Source organism: Saccopteryx leptura, unplaced genomic scaffold (genome assembly GCF_036850995.1).
Source record: "Saccopteryx leptura isolate mSacLep1 unplaced genomic scaffold, mSacLep1_pri_phased_curated manual_scaffold_21, whole genome shotgun sequence".
Lineage (NCBI taxonomy): Eukaryota > Metazoa > Chordata > Mammalia > Chiroptera > Emballonuridae > Saccopteryx > Saccopteryx leptura.
Genome location: NW_027095703.1, coordinates 595,062 through 615,347, shown reverse-complemented (window position 1 = coordinate 615,347; position 20,286 = coordinate 595,062). Strand labels below are relative to the sequence as shown.

General features: G+C 40.4%; 1 protein-coding gene across 1 annotated transcript in view; it reads right to left on the bottom strand.

Annotated features, from left to right (window-relative positions):
• LOC136386918 (gamma-taxilin-like) overlaps positions 1-19,816 on the bottom strand; it is a 70,549-nt gene extending 50,733 nt beyond the window's left edge. The window contains 1 exon segment of the mRNA XM_066358037.1: positions 19,729-19,816. The gene's annotated coding sequence lies outside the window, so the exon portion shown is untranslated.
• Between the last annotated feature and the right edge of the window lie 470 nt (positions 19,817-20,286).

The following is a 20,286-nucleotide window of genomic DNA, read 5'->3' as shown; positions in this document are numbered from 1 at the left end:
CATTTTAATCCTATACCCTGTTTGGAATACTAATATAAGTCCTACTTAAGGACCCCAGCAATTACAAAGCACATTTTCTTTCCAGAAATATCAGATTATGCCCCTTTTTGTATGAAAAAGCCAAGCATGAACTTGCATGCCTCTAGAAAACCCTGTGTCTTGTATCACAGGGGTGGATGGTCATAACCCACCAACTGTTTAAGAAAACAACACCAGTAGCCATACAGACCTTACATAACTGTGAGGTGCTCTGCAAAATAAGACTACCTTTGTTTCCCTGAAGAAACTGACCAGAGGGACAAGTGACTCTAGTTGATGTCCATATTACAGGTAGTTACCTCCACTATGGCAATCATTCACTAACAAAAGGTAATATAAGATCTATACAGAACTTAAGCTGGAATAATCATTGGATAGCATTCAGGTAACTCTCAACTATGAGGCTACAGTTATTAGTGATGATAAATTGCTCTTTCTTCTTGTAGGCAATTCATGCACACATTTTACTGAACCTCAAACAATAGCTCAGGTCAAATGGAAAGGTCAATACAGAGCCATAAGGGAAAAAGCCATCTTGCTTTCTGAGGTAGACCAATACTTTGTGAGATCTGTGCAGCTGGTTTGGTCCTAAAATGGGAGCAGACCTATATGGTTGATTGCTGCTTTAATTAAGTAAAAGTTCAGTGGCTTACCTTACTTACCTAACAATCCTTTTTTTTTTTTTTTTTCTTTTTTTTTTTCTGAAGCTGGAAACAGGGAGAGACAGTCAGACAGACAGACTCCCGCATGCGCCCGACCAGGATCCTCCCGGCACGCCCACCATGGGGCGACGCTCTGCCCACCAGGGGGCGATGCTCTGCCCATCCTGGGTGTCGCCATGTTGCGACCAGAGCCACTCTAGCGCCTGAGGCAGAGGCCACAGAGCCATCCCCAGCTCCCGGGCCATCTTTTGCTCCAATGGAGCCTCGGCTGTGGGAGAGGAAGAGAGAGACAGAGAGGAAAGCGCGGCGGAGGGGTGGAGAAGCAAATGGGCGCTTCTCCTGTGTGCCCTGGCCGGGAATCGAACCTGGGTCCTCGGCACGCTAGGCCGACGCTCTACCGCTGAGCCAACCGGCCAGGGCCCTAACAATCCTTTTGAAGGCTATACAGCAGGGGTCCCCAAACTATGGCCCACGGGCCACATGTGGCCCCCTGAGGCCATTTGCTGACCACTGGCGTATTCAGACCCATAGCAGGGAGTAAATAGAAACAACTATCAAAAACCTCCCAAAATATACAAGTCCAGGCCCAGACAGCTATACAGCTAGTGCTCAACTTACAACCACGATTGGTTCCAACAGAACAGTCGTAACATGATTTGGTTGTAAATTGAGTAGGCTGTATGTACAGTACTGTGAAATGATGTTATAAAAATCTTCAAGTCAAAGACAATTTCCTCCAGTAAACATCTTGGGAGGGGTTTGATGAAAAATATCCAAGACACAAAACAAAAATTGCTGTACTGAGTCTGTAACAACAGTTGAAATGGTGCACGTGGAGATGGTAGTGCTGCCAGAAGCTGGTCCGCACTGTCCTACGCCCAGCTGGGCAACGCTTGCGCTGCCAGACACGGAGCATTCGTGGCTAGAGATCGTGGTCATAAAGTGGAATGGTCGTAAGTTGCATAGGTCGTAAGTCAATCAATACCTGTACTAGTAACTCTACCAAACACTCAAAGCAGATTTGGTTCCTATGCTTCTCAACATCTTCCAAAACACTGAATTAAAAGCAATAATTTCAAACACATTTTATGAGGCTAACATAACCCTCATACCAAAACCTGGCAAAGACAACATACAAAAAAAGAAAACTATAGACCAATATCTCTAATGAATACAGATGCAACAATCCTAAACCAAATACTAGCAAATCAAATACAACACATTAAAAAATAATTCTTCATGATCCAGTGAGACTCATCCCAGTAACACAGGATGGTTCAACATATGTAAAACAATTAATGTAATACACCAACCATATCAACAAAACAAAGAAAAACCATATGATTCTATCAATAGATGTAGAAAAGGCATTTGATAAAATACAACATCTTTTTATGTTTAAAATACTCATCAAAATGGGTGTAGAAGGAAAATTCCTCAAAATAATAAAGGCCATTTACGACAAACCATCAGCTAACATCATACTAAATGGTAAAAAACTGAAAACCTTTCCTGTAAAATCAGGAACAAGACAAGGTTGCCCACTCTGTCCACCTCTATTCAACACAGTGCTGGAAGTCCTAGCTAGAGCAATCAGACAAGAGAAAGAAATAAAAGGCATTCATAGTGAAAAGAAGAAGTAAAGGTTTCACTTTTTACAGATGACATGTTCCTGCACATAGAAAATGCCAAAGACTCCACAGAAAGACTATTAGAAACAATGAACCAATACAGTAAGGTCACAGGATACAAAATTAATATACAGAAGTCTATTGCTTTCTTATATACCAACAATGGAACTTTGGAAAATGAACTCAAAAAACGAATCCCTTTAACAGTTGCAACAAAAAATAAAATACCTAGGAATAAATGTAACAAAATATAAAAGACCTATATAATGAAAACTAGAAAGCATAATTAAAGGAAATAAGAGAAGACACAATAAAATGGGAAAATATTTCTTGTTCTTGGATAGGAAGAATCAATATAGTTAAAGTGGCCATATAACCCCCCAAAAAAGCAATATACAAATTTAATGCAATTCCCATCAAAATTCCAATGTCATTTTTTAATAAATAGAAGAAAACTCATCAGGTTTAAAGGAATCATAAAAAAAACAAAACCCTGAATAGCCAAAGTATTTCTAAAAACAAAACAAAACAAAAAGCTGTAGGCATTACAATACCTGACTTCAAATTAAACTAGAGCCATAATAATCAAAACAGCATGGTATTGGCAGAAAAATAGACATACAGAGCAATAAAACAGAATAGAGCCCAGAAATAAAACCACACACATATATATATGTTATATATATTATATATGTAATATATATAGTCAAATTATCTTTGATAAAGGAGTCAAAAACACACAATGGAGAAAAGAAAGCCACTTCAATAAATGGTGCTGTGAAAATTGGAAAGCCACATGCAAAAGAATAACACTTGACTACAGTTTGTCTCCTGAACAAAAATTAATTCAAAATGAATCAAAGACCTAAATATAAGAACTGAAACAATAAATTACATAAAGAAAGCATAGGTACTAAACTCATGGAGTTTGGCGGTAGAGAACATTTTATGAATTTGACCCCAAAGGCAAGGGAAGTAAAGGCAAAGCTAAATGAATGGGACTACATTAAACTAAAAGGTAAAAAGATTCTGCACAGCAAAAGAAACGGACAACAAAACAAACAGCCAATTAAATGGGAAATATTTGCAAACAACATCTCTGATAAAGGGTTAATATCCAATATATTTATATATAAAGAACTTAGAAAACTCAGCAACAAACAAGCAAACAGTCCAATAAAAAATGAGAAGAGGACATGAGCAGACACTTCTCCCAGGAAGAAATACAAATGGCCAACATATATGAAAAGATGCTCATCTTCACTAGCTATTAGAAAAATGCAAATCAATACTATAATGAGGCCCTGGCCGGTTGGCTCAGTGGTAGAGTGTTGGCCTGGCGTGCAGAAGTCCCAGGTTCGATTCCCGGCCAGGGCACACAGGAGAAGCGCCCATTTGCTTCTCCACCCCTCCCCCTGTCCTTCTTCTCTGTTTCTCTCTTCCCCTCCCGCAGCCAAGGCTCTACTGAAGCAAGGTTTGCCCGGGCACTGAGGATGGATGGCTCTGTGGCCTCTGCCTCAAGCGCTAGAATGGCTCTGGTTGCAACAGAGCGATGCCCCAGGTGGGCAGAGCATGCTCCCTGGTGGGCATGCTGGGTGGATCCTGGTCGGGCACATGTGGGAGTCTGTCTGACTGCCTCCCCGTTTCCAACTTCAGAAATATACAAAAAAAAAAGAAAGAAAAAGAAAATAGAAATGAGTGGAAATCACTTACTTCAAAAAAGAACACCTAAAAAAAAAAAAAAACTATAATGAGATACCACCTTACACCTGTTAGACTGGCTATTATCAACAAGATAGGTAATAAGTGTTGGAAAGGCTATGGAGAAAAAGGAACCCTCATTCACTGTTGGTGGGAATGTAAAGAAAATAGTACAACCATTATGGAAGAAAGTATGGTGCTTCCTCAAAAAATTAAGAATAGAACCACCATATGACCCAGCAATTTCTCTACTGGGTATATACCCTCAAAACTCAAAAACACTGGTAAACACACATGTATCCCCATGTTCACTGCAGCATTGTTCAGGGTGTCCAAGACATGGAAACAACTGAAATGCCCTTCAATAGATGACTAGATAAAGAAGATTGGTACATATATACTATGGAATACTACTCAGTCATAAGAAATGGTAACATAATATTATTTACAAAAACATGGATGGACCTCAATATATTATAATAAGTAAAATAAGTAAATCAAGAAAATCTAAAAACTATCATTTCACACTAGGTGGGATACAGACTCATTGACATAGATAAGAGTGCAGCGGTAACCAAGGGGTGTGGGACATAGGGCAGGGGGGAGAAGGGGTTGGGGAAACAGTGTAAGGAGGGACAAATATAAGGTGATGAAAAATTATTTGACTTGGGTGATGGGTATACAACATAATCAATTGTTCAAATAATGTGGAGATATTTACCTGTAATCTAGATAACCCTGTTGATGAATATCACTCTGCTAAACTTAATTTTCTAAAAAATAAAATAAAATGTTTTCTGAGTTTAGTAATACTCTCCTGTAATGCAAATATGTGGTTTTCTTTACACAACACTTTATGAACAGAGGCTCAGGAAATAGGTGTAAATGCATACACTGACATCTGCTACTGTAAACAAACAAAAACTATCTTGTCTTTATACTTCTACCACTATCCACAAACTATGAAAAATTTGTTTGTCAGTAAATTAAAATTTCTGAACCTTCATCGTTTATTATTTCGAGGATTATTCAGTTTTGGATCATAGCCAGACTCAAAAAATATGAATCAAATAAATCCATCATGGTAAACAATTAACAGATATTGATTACAATGGTAACATCAAACATTCAAATGAAAATGACAATTCTGAACATTTCAATTAGCTCCCATGAAGTTGACAGCTTCCTAGTACTCAGACTTTTCTGACAGGGTGGCAATGATATTTGAAACCTAATTTGTAAATACTGTACAATAATATTTGGAGGATCTACACAACTCAGTGAGTCAATCTTTTCCTAATGACAATGCATTACAAAATGAATGAAAGGTATACGAGTCAGATAAATAAAAAGAACTGACCACCGAATTTCAACATAATACATTAAGACAAGTTCACTGATAAGCATTTGGATTCCACACTGGACTCCTCATTACTTTTCAAGTAAGGGTTAAGTAAAATTAAGTAATGTTTATATAAATTCTTAGGCCAAAAAAAAAAAAAAAAATAGAGAATTCAGAACTGCTGCCCTGGGTGCAATAGTGACAGGGAGACAGTATAACTAAAGACATGGTCACCTGACCAGGTTATGGCACAGTGGATAGAGCCTTGTACTGGGATGCAAATGACCCAGGTTCAAAACCCTAAGGTCATCGCTTGAGCAAGGGCTCACCAGCTTGAGAACAGGGTCGCTGGCTTGAGCCCAAAGGTCACTGGCCTGAAGCCCAAGGTTGCTGGCTTGAGCAAGGGGTCATCTTGAGCTAGGAGTCACTCACTATGCTGTAGCCCCCTGGTCAAGGTACATATTAGAAAGCAATCAATGAACTAAGCTGCCACAACAAAAAATTGATGCTTCTCATCTATCTCCCTTTCTGCCTGTCTGTCCCTATTTGTCCTCTCTGTCTCTCTTATTAAAAAAAAAAAAAAATAGAGACATGGTCTAAGAAGGGTTCATGAAGATCCAACTTCATAAAAATACCTTAGGACTGAGTACAAGATCAGAGAGAAAGTACCACCACTTCCTTCTTAATCAACTCTAATAAAAAAAAATCGCTTTGTTAATTGGTGTATCAAATCAGCATAATCCAAATGGGTGGAGAGGGAGAACTGATATAAAGTATTGTCTTTGGGTCTTTACCGTTCTGGCTCACTTATGAAACCATCTCCAAAAATATTTGGCATATCATCATTTAGTCCCCACAAATAAAGTACAGAAAGAGCCTCAGTGATAAGCTGATTTCAATGTCTATCCAATAACATGAACCAAAGATATGGAAAGATATGGAAAAATGATAATTCTCACATTCTTAACATTTCAGAGAGTATACTATTCCCAGAGCAATAGAGGAGTTCTGATTGATATTAAGATGGAGGCAAAATAAGTTTCTAAGAGTGACTAGAAATACTACCTCTTGAGAGTTAAAGGAACTAAAGTTACTGATGTAGTAAATTATGGTACACACAGATGCACTAAGAGGTACAGAAGAAAAGTAACCAGTGCTAAACTTGAGGATGAGAAAAACTAACTTTTTTTCACCAAAGAAGAAGCCAGGAGTAAGTACAACTGTTTGGAAGACAGATAATTATGAAGCAGTCTTGTTTCGTTTCATAATTTCCATAGTACTAGTATAGAATTCCCAGTAGATTTCCTACCTGTAGATTCTAAAGTGGTAGCATATTGGATCTTGTACAATGTTTGCCTTTTAAAACAAGCACAACAGATTTCAGATCTATAAAATTGATAGGGGCTAAAAAAAAATCCCATCTAGTAGAACTGTAATTCAATGATGATTAGAAACATGAGAGATGTTCAAGTCTAAACACTGAACTTGGCAGGAAAATGATCAGGCCTCTCCAAGATTTTAATGTCCAATAAAATATACAAAACGGTAGGGATTAGGTCACATAATTACAATCTTTCAGCTATAGTCTCCTAAATGTAAAATGGTCCTCTTTTTCTATGGCATACTTAAGTGGAACATCTCTGTTGCAATTATATAAAACCACCCTTTCTTAACTCCAGGTGAACCAATAATATATATCTTTGAAATATCAAAGCCTAGGCCAATTGGCTCGCCACTAGAGCGTCAGCCTGCCACGTGGAAGTCCCAGGTTTGATTCCTCTCTTTTCTCCTCCTGCAGCCATGGCTCAAATATAGTTCAAGTAAGTTGGCCCCGAGCACTGAGGATGGCAACAGGGCCTCACCTCAATTGCTAAAAAATAGTTTGGTTGCTGAACAACAAAGCAGCAGTCCCAGATAGGGTAGGGGACTTGCCTGGTGGATCCTGATCAGGGTGCATGTGGGAGTCTGTGTCTCTGCCTTCTTGCCTCATTGCCTCTCACTTAATTAAAAAGAAAATCAGGGACTCTTCAACCAAGGAACACTGAAGGAGCCACACTGAGACAGGTGTAGGAAAAGCGGAAACGCGGAGAGGGCTGCCCAGCTCCCCGGAGCAAACGGCAGCAGGGAGAGACTCGCGTGGCGGGAAGTGAGTTTAGCAGAGAGGGGAAAGGGTCCTGAGCCCCAGGAACAAAGCCCCAGCCTGCAGCCCCAGAGCGCAGAAGAGGCAGAACAACAGTATTTAGCTGGAAACAAGTCAGGATACTGTTTGTGAGAAAGAGTCTGATTTCTCAGACCCAGGATCCATCTTAAAGGGACCGCACAGAACATCTCTTTCACAACCACTCACCCGGGGCTCCTGGGGGGCGGGGGAGGGACCAGAGTTAACAGGAAGAGAGTGTAATCTAGGAGGCAAGGGAGAAACATTTTGGGAGATAGCCACCCTAACCCCTGGGACGAGTCACTCCCCAAAGCTGAAGTGAATATTTCCCCCGGAAACAGAAATACCAGCAAAGGGAAGCAGAAGAGCAGCCAAACAAGCTCCCCCGTGGCATTCAGAGCAGAGTCGTATAGAAGGAAGGACCTTTTGGGTCTACATTAGGGAGTCTTAGGGTCCGAGCTGCAACGCCCCCACCCACGTGGCTGAGGGCCCGCCAGAGGGTGGGCGGCAGCGGGGGACAAAAGTGTGGTTCCAGTGTGAGCTCAATCTTGCACGGCTGGGGAGAGGGGGGAGTGCAAAAGCAGTCAAGCTCAGCTGCCAGCAGCCTGTAATCCAGCCTCCCGGAGAAGGGTGGGAACCCCGGAAAGGGTGGAGACCAGCCCCAGAGCAAGGGCAGAGGAGCACAGCCCCGCCCCACCTGTGCAACTCAGGCTTGCAGTCTGACTTGGTGGCCCGCTCCTCCCACGCGCACGTTGGGGGGGGGGGTGCAAAAGCTCAGAAGAGGTGGAGTTCCGCTACTGAGCTGAGCTTGGGCACGCAGTCCTGCCCGGCAGTAGAGCCAAGGCTAGCAGCCGATCCTCGAGTGGGCTCCTCCTGCAAGGGCAGGGCGAAAGCCCGGAAACAGGCGGAGACACACATCTGTGCAAAGGTGCTCGCCAGTGCCCTCAGGACCGAGCATAATGTCACATATGGGGGCGGGGCAAAGGCCAAGGCCACCAATGCTTGTGCACCCAAGCACGTGATCACAGCCACTCCCGTGAAGAGAAAATGCGGAGGCAGAGAAATACAACACAAATAAACCAAGAGAAATCCCCAGAAAAGGGCCTGAGTGAATCAGATATAACCAACGATGCAGAGCTTAAAATAACGATTGTTAGACTGCTCAAAGATATTAGAACAACCATAGACGGCCATTATGAAAACCTAAATAAAGAGATAACAAATATAAAAAAGGACATTGAAATAATAAAAAAAACAATCAGTCAGAAATGACAAATACAATATCTGAAACAAAGAATACAATGGAAGGAATTAAAAGCAGGATGGATGAAGCAGAGAATCGAATCAGTGAGTTACAGGACACGATAAATAAAGACACGGAAGCAGAACAGAAAAAAGAAAAGAGACTCAAAAAGTCTGAGGAAACTCTAAGAGAGCTCTGTGACAACATGAAGAGAAATAACATCCGCATCATAGGGGTTCCTGAAGAAGAAGAGAAAGAACAAGGGATAGAGACTTTGTTCAAACATATTGTAGCGGAAAACTTCCCCCAATTAAGGCAGGAAAACATCTCACATGTTCAGGAAGCACAGAGAACTCCATTAAGGAGAAACCCAAAGAAACCAACACCAAGACACATCATAATTAATACCAAAGCTAAATGATAAAAAGAAAATATTAAAAGCTGCTAGAGAAAAGAAGACTATCACCTACAAAGGAGCCCCCATAAGGATGACTTCTGACTTCTCAACAGAAACACTTGAGGCCAGAAGGCAATGGCAAGAAATATTCAAAGTAATGCAAAACAAGAACCTACAACCAAGACTACTTTATCCAGCAAGGCTATCATTTAAAATTGAAGGAGAAATAAAAAGCTTTACAGACAAAAAAAACTCAAGGAATTCACTGCAACCAAACCAAGGCTGCAAGAAATGCTAAGGGACCTGTTGTAAACAGATCAAAGGAAAAAAAGAATATAGCAAAAGAGGAATACCGTTTTAAAGAAAAAAAAATGGCAATAAACAATTACATATCAGTAATAACTTTAAATGTTAATGGATTAAATGATCCGATTAAGAGACATAGGGTAGCTGCGTGGATAAGAAAACAGGACCCATACATATGCTGTCTACAAGAGACACACCTTAAATCAAAAGATGCACACAGACTGAAGATAAAAGGATGGAAAAAAATATTTCACGCAAATGGAAATGAAAAAAAAGCTGGGGTAGCAATACTTATATCAGACAAAATGGACTTTAAAACAAAAACCATACTTAGAGATAAAGAAGGTCAGTACATAATGATAAAGGGACCAATCCAAAAGGAAGATATAACCCAAGGGTCCCCAAACTACAGACCGCGGGCCACATGCGGCCCCCTGAGGCCATTTATCTGGCCCCCACCGCACTTCTGGAAGGGACACCTCTTTCATTGGCGGTCAGTGAGAGGAGCATAGTCCCCATTGAAATACTGGTCAGTTTGTTTATTTAAATTGACTTGTTATTTATTTTAAATATTGTATTTGTTCCCGTTTTGTTTTTTTACTTTAAAATAAGATATGTGCAGTGTGCATAGGGATTTGTTCATAGTTTTTTTTATAATCTGGCCCTCCAATGGTCTGAGTGAAAGTGAACTGGCCCCCTGTGTAAAAAGTTTGGGGACCCCTGATATAACCATTATAAATATCTACGCACCTAATATAGGAGAACCTAAATATATAAAGCAGATTTTGATTGACTTAAAGGGCGAGATAAACAGCAATACTATAATAGTAGGGAATTTCAATACCCCACTAACATCATTAGATAGATCCTCAAGAAAGAAAATTAACAAAGAAACAGCAGACTTAAAGGACATATTAGATCAACTCGATTTAATAGATATCTTCAGAACCTTTCACCCTAAAACAGCAGAATATACATTCTTTTCAAGTGCTCATGGTACATTCTCTAGAATAGACCACATGTTAGGGCAAAAAAGCAGTCTCAACAAATTTAAGAAGACTGAAATCACATTGAATACTTTCTCTGATCACAATGGCATTAAACTAGAAATTAACCATAATAGAAAAATGGAAAAACATTTAAACACTTGGAAACTAAATAGCACGTTATTAAATAACGAATGGGTTAACATTGAGATCAAAGAAGAAATTTAAAAATTCCTAGAAACAAATGATAATGAGCAAACATCAACTCAAAATTTATGGGACACAGCAAAAGCAGTCCTGAGAGGGAAGTTTATAGCATTACAGGCATACCTCAAGAAGCTAGAAAAAGCTCAAATAAACAACTCAACTCTGCACCTAAAATAACTAGAAAAAGAACAGCAAGTAAAGCCCAGAACTAGTAGAAGGAAGGAAATAATAAAGATCAGAGCAGAAATAAATGACATTGAGGCTAAAGAAACAATACAGAGGATCAATGAAACCAGGAGCTGGTTCTCTGAAAAGGTAAACAAGATCGATGAACCTTTAACGAGACTCACCAAGAAAAAAAGAGAGAGGACTCAAATAAATAAAATTAGAAACAAGAGGGGAGAAATAACAACTGACACCACAGAAATACAAAATATTGTAAGAAAATACTATGAAGAACTGTATGCCAAAAAACTAGACAACCTAGATGAAATGGACAAATTCCTGGAATCATATAATCTTCCAACAAACAATCTGGAAGAATCAGAAAACCTAAACAGACCAATTACAACAAATGAGATTGAAACAGCTATCAAAAAACTCCCAAAAAAGAAAAGTCCTGGGCCTGATGGCTTCACAAGGAATTCTACCAAATATTCAAAGAAGAACTAACTCCTATCCTTCTCAAGCTATTTCAAAAAATTCAAGAGGAAGGAAGACTTCCAAACTCCTTTTATGAGGCGAGCATAATTCTGATTCCAAAACCAGGCTAAGACATCACACACACAAAAAAAAATTACAGGCCAATATCCCTGATGAACTTAGATGAAAAAATCGTCAACAAAATATTAGCAAACCGGATCCAGCAATATATGAAAAAAATCATACACCATGATCAAGTGGGATTTATTCTTGGGAGGAAAGGCTGGTACAATATTCGCAAATCAATCAATGTGATTCATCACATAAACAAAAGAAAGGAGAAAAACCACATGATAATTTCAATAGATGCAGAAAAAGCATTTGATAAAGTCCAGCACCCATTCATGATCAAAACTCTCAGCAAAGTGGGAATACAGGGAACATACCTCAACATGATAAAGACCATCTATGACAAACCCACAGCCAACATCATACTCAATGGGCAAAAATTAAAAGCAATCCCCTTAAGATCAGGAACAAGGCAGGGGTGCCCCCTTTCACCACTCTTATTCAACATATAATGTTATCAAGATTACTTCCATTCTAGAAGTCCTAGCCACAGCAATCAGACAAGAAAAAGAAATAAAAGGCATCCGAATTGGAAAAGAAGAAGTAAAACTATCATCATTTGCAGATGATATGATATTGTATATAGAAAACCCTAAACTCTCAGGCAAAAAACTACTAGACCTGATAAGTGAATTCGGCAAGGTGGCAGGATATAAAATTAATACTCAGAAATCAGAGGCATTTTTATACACTAATAATGAACTGTCAGAAAGAGAAATCAAGGAATCAATCCCCTTTACCATTGCAACCAAAAAAATAAAGTACCTAGGAATAAACCTAACCAAGGAGATTAAAGACTTGTACTCAGAAAATTATAAAACATTGATAAAAGAAATCAGGAAAGATATGAATAAGTGGAGACATACACCGTGCTCATGGTTAGGAAGAATAAACATCATTAAAATGTCTATATTACCCAAAGCAATTTATAGATTCAATGCAATACTGATTAAAATACCACTGACTTACTTCAAAGATATAGAACACATATCCCAAAAATTTATATGGAACCAAAAGAGAACACGAATAGCCTCAGCAATCTTGAAAAGGAAGAATAAAGTGGGAGGTATCACACTTCCGGATATCAAGTTATATTATAAGGCCATTGTACTCAAAACAGCATGGTACTGGCATAAGAACAGGCACATAGATCAATGGAACAGAACAGACAACCCAGAAATAAACCCACAGCTCTATGGACAACTGATATTTGACAAAGGAGGTAAGAAAATACAATGTAGTAAAGACAGCCTCTTCAACAAATGGGGTTGGGAAAATTGGACAGCTACCTGCAAAAAAATGAAACTAGACCACCAACTTACACCAGTCACAAAAATAAACTCAAAATGGATAAAAGACTTAAATGTAAGCCGTGAAACCATAAGCATCTTAGAAGAAAACATAGGCAGTAAGCTCTCTGACATCTCTCGCAGCAATATATTTGTTGACTTGTCTCCACAGGCAAGTGAAATAAAAAACAGGATAAACAAATGGGACTTTATCAAACTAAAAAGCTTCTGCACAGCTAAAGACAGTAAGAACAGAATAAAAAGACAAACTACACAATGGGAGAATATATTTGACATTGCATCTGATAAGGGGTTAATAACCAAAATTTATAAAGAATTTGTAAAACTTAATACCAGGAAGACAAACAATCCAATCCAAAAATGGGCAAAAGAAATGAATAGACACTTCTCCAAAGAGAACACACAGATTGGCCAATAGGCATATGAAAAACTGTTCAACATCACTAATGATTAGAGAAATGCAAATTAAAACCACAATGAGATATCACCTCACACCAGTCAGAATGGCGCTCATCAATAAAAGAACACAGAATAAGTGCTGGCGAGGATGTGGAGAAAAGGGAACCCTCCTGCACTGCTGGCGGGAATGCAGACTGGTGCAGCCACTGTGGAAAACAGTATGGAGATGCCTCAAGAAATTAAAAATCAAACTGCCTTTTGACCCAGCTATACCACTGTTAGGAATATACCCCAAGAACACCATAGCACTGTTTGAAAAGAAGAAATGCACCCCCATGTTTATGGCAGCATTGTTCACAATAGCAAAGATCTGGAAACAGCCCAAGTGTCCATCAGAGGGTGAGTGGATTAAAAAGCTTTGGTATATATATACTATGGAATACTACTCAGCCATAAGAAATGATGACATAGGATCTTTCACAACAACATTGATGGGCCTTGATAACGTTATACTGAGCGAAAGAAGTAAATCAGAAAAAACTAAGAACTATATGATTCCATACATAGGTGGGACATAAAGATGAGACTCAGAGACATGGACAACAGTGTTGGGGTTACAGGGTGGGGGGAGGAGAGGGAGGGGGTTGGAGGACGAAAAGGGGTACAAAGATCATGGCTTTTCAGCATTTTCCATATTCCCCCCTTAATCTATAGACAGACAGCAAATATTTACTTATGGTGTTTCCACTATAAAGACTGCTGTCTTAGGGACAAATGATGATGAACTATTTCAGCAGTTCCTCCTTCTTCAAAGACTTATAAGTCAACATAGAGCTCCATGTTTCATAGGTCATACTCAAGCTCACTCCATGCTTCCTGGAGCTTTAGCACAAGGGAATGCCCATTTTTTTCCTCTTTTTTTGTTGTATTTTTTATTTTATTTATTTATTTTTTGTATTTTTCTGAAGATGGAAATGGGGAGGCAGTCAGACAGACTCCCGCATGCGCCTGACTGGGATCCACCTGGCATGCCTACTGGGGGGGAATGCTCTGCTCATCTGGGGTGTTGCTCTGTTGCAACCAAAGCCATTCTAGCACCTGAGGCAGAGGCCATGGGGCCATCCTTAGTGCCCGGGGTGGCTTTGCTCTGGTGGAGCCTTGGCTGCAGGAGGGGAAGAGAGAGACAGAGAGGAAGGAGAGGGGGAGGGGTAGAGAAGTAGATGGGCGCTTCTTCTGTGTGCTCTGACTGGGAATCGAACCCGGAAATCCTGCACACCAGGCCAATGCTCTACCACGAGCCAGCCGGCCAGGGCCTAGGAATGCCCTAGTTGATCAAGCTACCCAAAAGAAAAGTATATGGAGTAACCGTGACAGACCAAGCAAGTCAGTCTCATACTATTCATCACCAGAATGTTGCAGCCCTGTGTAAACACTTTCAACTTTCTTGGGAAGCAGCACAGCAGATTGGGAAATCCTGTCCAAGGGGTCCTATACTGCCCCTTCATTTGGAGTTAACCCTCAAGGACCCCTACCAGGACAACTTTGGCAGATGGATGTTACTCATATACCTTCATTTGGCAAACAGTCGTATGTCCACATTACAGTGGATACATATTCCGGATCTATAGTAACCTCTGTCAGAACAGGAGAGGCTGCTAAGCATGTTATAGCTCATTGTCTGTATGCATTGTTCTATTATTGGATTTCCTAAACTGGCTAAACTGAAAATGCTCCTGCATATGGAGCAAAAGCATTTACTGTATTTTGTCATGCTTACAATCTTTAAAGTTAAGGTATTATTAAAGTGTACTCAGCAAACATTTTAAGGTCAATTTAAAAAAGAAAAAAATTTAAAAGGGGGTAGTCATATCCTGGAACTCCTACGGGTCTACCATATCATGCTTCTTACTTAAAAAAAAAAAAAAATTACATTTCTTTTGAATGCTGATGAACAGGAGACACCAAATCTTTTTCGCCTGCAAACTACTACCTTCTTTATTGGATCCAGCTGATAACACTGTTTTGTCTTTTTCCAAATAGCTCCAGATATATGGAAAAGATTTATATAGGCGGATGGGGATCCTCAAACTCCTCAGCGAGATCTTCTGAGCATGGCTTTTAAGATACCAAGAGGCAGAAAAAGCACAATAGAGATCAGGGGAACTACCAGCTTTTAGGATACACCCCTAAAGGCTCCCACGCCCCAAAGGGGTCTCATAGGATGCCATCTGGGTCCTGCTTCAATAGTGGAAAGGAAGGTCATTGAGCTAAAGCCTGCCAGGCTTACATGCCTCTGCTGTGAGGAAACAGGGACACTGGAAGGTAGGCTTCTCCCTTGCTCCTCTAAGGGAGGGTTCAGTCTCTTCCAGCCCTGCTCCAGCCACCTATGACCTAACCTTGCCCAGAAAGCTGGGGTTTGCCACTGGGGGCTGAAGGGGCCCAGAGCCGTCGGCCCCATCTACGACACTGTGGACGAGCCTAGGGTATTTCTTCCAAGAAACAGGTAAACTGATCTCATTTGAACAAGGGCCACTTAACTATGTTTTGCCTGAATAGTCAGGTTTTTTATTCTTCCCTCAAAGATCTCTGTTGTGGTTGTTGATAGTCCTATGTTCTGCTGCTTTGCTTAATATATAGTGTTTCCTTTATTCCTCCTACCTCAATGCCCCACTCACATTTCAGGCTGGGACCTACTCCTAATTTAGAGCTCTCTTTCCCCCTTTTGCCAACTTCTATTATGAATCTACCTTTGCCACCCAGCTTAGTGTATCCCAAGGTTCTCTTAACCATGCCACAGTCGCAGAGCTCCAGGGAAAGGCAACCTGGTCTCATCTCTCCAGGCAGAGGAGAACAGAAGCTCCATATCCGCGCATGCTGCAAATGGCTTTTCCAGTCTACCTGAATCATTACCAGCTAGAAGCAGCGGTCATTGGGACTTGGACATGAGCTGCAAAGTATAGAATGGTGACAATTCCAGTGCCATGAGGACTTTTCCTGGATGTGGACTTTTCCTGGACTCCTGTTTCCTTGACAGCTCCTAACAGACTGAACTGTGGTTGGGTTGCATTTTTCAGGAATTTAGCATGGTGATGGGGCCAACTTGGACTTGGTGAACATGTTAAGGACACTACTCTTTTATGGATTCTTGCTGTATTGGCCAAGAGTTTGCTTAAAGGCTTTTAATCACTGTAAAAAAAAATAGAAGACTGGATAAAGAAGATGGGGCACATATACACCATGGTATACTATTCAGCTAGAAGAAATGATGACATCGGATCACTTACAGCAGAATGGTGGAATCTTGGTAACATTATGCGGAGTGAAATAAGTGAATCAGAAAAAAACAAGAACTGCAGGATTCCATACATTGGTGGGACATAAAAACGAGACTAAGAGACATGGACAGGAGTGGGGTGGTTACGAGGGGTGGGGGGAGGGGAGGAGGGAGAGGGGGAGGGGGAGGGGTACAAAGAAAACTGGATAGAGGGTGACGGAGGACGATCTCTCTTTGGGTGATGGGTATGCAACAGAACTAAATGACAAGATAACCTGGAAATGTTTTCTTTGAATATATGTACCCTGATTTATTGATGTCACCCCATTAAAATAAAAATTTATTTATAAAAAAAAAATCAAATATTTTTCATCTGTCCTAATTACCCAGACAATTTTATATATGTTAACACTACACTGTATAATGTTTATTTAGAAAATTAAAATATCTTGGGCCCTGGCTGGTTGGCTCAGCAGTAGAGCATCAGCCTGGCGTGTGGAAGTCCAGGGTTTGATTTCTGGCCAGGGCACACAGAAGTGCCCATCTGCTTCTCCACCCTTCCCCACCTCTTTTTTATCTCTCTCTTCCACTCCTGCAGGCAAAGCTCCATGGGAGCAAAGCTGGCACAGGCACTGAGAATGGCTCCATGGCCTCCGCCTCAGGAACTAGAATGGTTCCAGTTGCAAGGGAGCAACACCCTAGATGGGCAGAGCATCACCCCCTAGTGGGCTTGCTGGGAGGATCCTGGTCAGGCACATGCCAGAGTCTGTCACTCTGCCTCCTGCCTCTCACTTCAGAAAAATACATAAAAATAAATAATTACAGATAAATAGAAAAAAAAAAAAGCTAAGTGGCAGAAGTAAATCCTTTTGCAATAATTCCTTCACATGTAAATGGAATAAACTCCACAAACCAAAAGTAAAGAATGACAAATTTTTAAAAAACATAATCCAGCCATGTTAGCTACAGGAGAATCACTTTAGATATAAGAACACAATTAGACAATCCAAAATGGTAGGTTACTCCATAAAATTTTAAGCAATATAAAGGTAGAGTACAAATCCTAAAATTGACAAAGTTCCTAAAGCCAAAAGTAAAAACTATTATGAGACAGAGGCATTAAACACTGATAAAGTGAACAGTGCATGAAAAATACATAACTATAAATTCATCCACACCTAACAACTCAAAATATAGAAACAAAAATGAAAAAAACTGGTCTAAAATAATAGAACCCAATATAGCCCATCTCCTTGACTAAGAATGATGAATAACTTTTTCTCTAATTTCCTCAATATTTTTAAAATAAACAAAAATTATACAGTGTTTTTATGCAAATGTATAAACAATTTACAAATTTTCTGCTTCCTAAAAAAGAACAGAGGTTAGCTTAGAATTAAATATCTTTTCAAGTTAGTAATCCAAAAGAAATTTTCAAAATTAGTTTATCACCATAAAATACCTAACCTGAAAGAGATTTTTAGATATCATTCAATTGTTTTCAGTGAAAATTCAGAGTAAAAGGCAAGTATTCCAATCTCATGCTATGATATGTTAAATGCATGATGAAACCAAAAATAGAAAGATGTCCAAAAAAGCATGAGAAGATAGGAAACATAAAAGTAAAGGTGAGTATATAAAATGAGACAACAGAAACTCAAGTAGATTTTACTCATTCAGCTATTAAGCAGAAGAGATTAAAATGCCAATTGATTAAACTGTGCTGCTAATTCAACAACTTTCTAGTCTCATATCAATCAGTATAGATAGGAATTTATGTATGTCCTAAATCGCAGTGTTTTGTTTTGCTTTTCCTTCTCCTTAAATCAGAGCTGTCCCTTGGGAAAGAACCTACAAAATAACCCTCACCCAAACTGACAATTTGTATTCCCTAGGTTTGTATTCCCTAGATGTGCTACAGAACTTTTACAGCATGCAATACAAGGGCATAGACTCTTTTTCCTTAGATTGTCAAATAAAGAAATGACAGACAATGCTACAAAAGTCTGGACAAGAATGAATCAAAATTATACACATTTTTGTTACATCAGGAAATATATATTTTGGGGTGTGCTGCAGAATCTTAGTAATTAGTTTATCTACCATGAGATGAAAAAGGTTGAAAATCGCTGCCTATAGTATATTACATCCACAACTTTTTTTCATTTGGGTGGAGGAGGAGGCAGCTGTGTAATAACATCTTCACTCTGAGGCACATGATAATATCTTACAGGCCCCGCAAACCTAATTCCTGACACTTTGCTCAGTTGTAAGCTAGACCTTTTGGAGTCTATTAAATGTGAGAAAAGTATTATTTTACAATTTTATAGAGGAGTGAACTTTCAAATAAAAGGCCCTTTCCCTGTAATTTGCCACTCCAAAGCCGGATTCCAAGGGCCCAGTCGTGCGCGACCTTTTCAGAAATGTAAGCAGTTATTCTAGAACAAACAGAACTAACTGTAGGTAAAGACAAGCAGAACGTTCCAGAGTGTTCCTCAGACTGAAGCATCAAAGGCCAGGTGGAGGTAAGTTCAAGCACACCCCAAAGGAAAAGAATACGGGAGACAGGAAGGCCTCAAAAGAATAAACAAATAAAAAGGTGAACTAGAAAGACAAGTTATTACAAAGATGGTGATGCTAACCAATTTTTTGGGACTGACGTTCTTCGAGATCACTCCCTATGTGGATTCCAAGAGCCGAAATTCCGGGAAACAAATGACTACCAGCGCCAAATCGGTGCCCTAACAATTCTCCCTGTGGCGGAGAGAAAAAGACCAAAATAAACCAACCAACAGACGGGGGAGCAGCCCCACGTCCAGCGCCATTATTTAACTACGCAACAACCTCGCGTTCGCTGCCTGCGCTCACCCTTCTGAACATATTACTGTACGCTAGTCCAAACCTGGACGCTTACCGCTGTGCAATTCAGACAGCCAACAGAAGCGCCCACCAAGGGAAGCACCAGGATAGCGTGGGTCAGAAACCTCGACTCCCGATTACCGGCCCTGCACTGGTCCAGTAGCACTGGACGCACGTGGTATCAGAGCTGGCAAGCCCCCGCTTCGTTCCCTGTACCCCTCAGTACTGACTGCACTCTGAGTTTCTCATTATTCAGCTGAGAGCTTCAAAATCTGAACAGGCCGCTCCAATCCATTTATTCAGATCCAGTCTCTCACACACCTGTTTTCGTTGCCCTCACCCTGGAGAGAAAAAAAGGCGAGAGTCTGTCCCGCTACTAAGGTTAGTTACAGGCATTCCGGTTGGCTCTACAACCGCGACGCCCAGGGGCAATCTGAACTGACCTGCAACTGGCTCCGTAGTTGTTCGACCCTTCCCAGTTTAGGAGTCTCAGAACCTCCGCCTCATAGCCACTCTCCGTCATTTATCTGAGTCGCGATGACGTGACGAAAGCAGCCCTGGGGCTGGCAGAGCTACTATCTTCCGAATTCCAACGGCCAATGAGTGCAGAGAAACTTTCCACGTGACCGGAGAAGGTTGGCACTGGAAGGGGCTCAGAGAGAGGAATTGGGGGAAATGGAGGCTCTGCTGGAGTTCTTCGCCAAAGGGCAAACCGGAAGTTGACGAGTCTGCGCCTACAGCGGTAAATATTGTCGAAAGGACTTCCAGTTCTAGTAAACTGCGCGAGGATGACTCCAAATCCAGAATCGGATTTAGAGTACGATTCGGCGTTCTGAAAAAGAGGCAGTATACTATTTCGCGTGCAGCCTTCTGGGACTTGTAGTTTTTAAGGAGGGTGTGTACCAGTAGTTAAAGGTAGCATACAAGTATTTTAGTGTTTGGAAAGACAACGCAGCAGGGTCACGTGGCAATAATCAGAAGGTTGTGTATCTGTTGGGGTT